We start from the raw sequence: 1036 nt of genomic DNA, 5'->3' as shown, positions 1-1036 counted from the left end.
TATCATGGACTTCCAAGTGAAGAACCTTATAAGCATTTGGATGAGTTTCTTGAAGTGTGTTCCACCGTGAAATACACGAACATGCCGGAAGAGGTTTTAAGATTTTAAAACTTTTTCCTTTCACCCTTAAAGATAAGGCAAAATATTGGTTCAACAATCGTAGGCCTTTTTTGATAACTTCTTAGGCGGAAATGTAAAAAGAGTTCTTGAAAAAGTACTATCCAGTTTCAAAGATCAATGCAATGAGAATTTCAATTAGAGAATTTTCTCAAGGGGAAGGGGAATTGTTTCATGAGGCATGGGAGCGCCTTAATGATTTGCTTAGGAAGTGTCCTCATCACGACATTCCTAAATGGCAATTGATGTAATTCTTCTTTGAAAGTTTGTCAGATAATTTTAAAGGAATGGTTGATGCTTCCATGGGTGACTTATATCGTGATAGGCATGAGGATGATGTATGGTGTCTTTATGAAAGCATGAGTGAGAATTCAATGCATCGATCCTTGTCTTCCAAAAATGGTAGAAATCTCGGTGGAAAGAAAAATGTCAGTTTATATCAAGTTGACAATTCCAATGACATAGCCGCCGAAGTTAAGTCTTTATCTCAAAGGTTTAATTAATTTTTTATCAACCAAAATTTGGTGAATCAAGTGTCTTCCACCCCTAATCATCATCATTATAATTCTAATGAAGTTTACAAGACTTGTTCTAGTTTCTTACATTCTACTTCCAATTATCCCCATAGACATGTGCAAAGTAAGAACCATGAACAAGTGAATACCGCATTTGTCAACCAAGGGAATAATCTCTATGGCACACATTACAATCCTGGGTGGAGGAACCATCAACACTTCTTTTGGAAAAGGCAAGAGGAAGGCTCAAACCCTCCCCAAGGTGGCTTTCAAGGAAAGTATGTTCCGCCCCCATTGCAAAGCTAAGGTTGTCAAGGTTATAGATCTTCTTTTCAATCATCACATGGAAACAAAATTTCAAACTCTCATTTTCCTAATTAATCATCTTATTCTCAAGGAAATTC

The 1036-nt window shown here is 36.6% G+C and overlaps 1 pseudogene; it reads right to left on the bottom strand.

Moving 5' to 3' along the window:
- Window positions 1–247: 247 nt before the first annotated feature.
- LOC132302038 (small nucleolar RNA R71) lies at window positions 248–346 on the bottom strand (annotated as a pseudogene).
- Between the last annotated feature and the right edge of the window lie 690 nt (window positions 347–1036).

This window comes from Cornus florida, unplaced genomic scaffold (assembly GCF_030987335.1).
Source record: "Cornus florida cultivar Cherokee Brave unplaced genomic scaffold, ASM3098733v1 CherokeeBrave_3.0.0_Hap2_Chr03, whole genome shotgun sequence".
Classification (NCBI taxonomy): Eukaryota; Viridiplantae; Streptophyta; class Magnoliopsida; order Cornales; family Cornaceae; genus Cornus; species Cornus florida.
The sequence above is the reverse complement of the archived record's forward strand: the minus strand, read 5'-3'. Positions and strand labels throughout refer to the sequence as shown.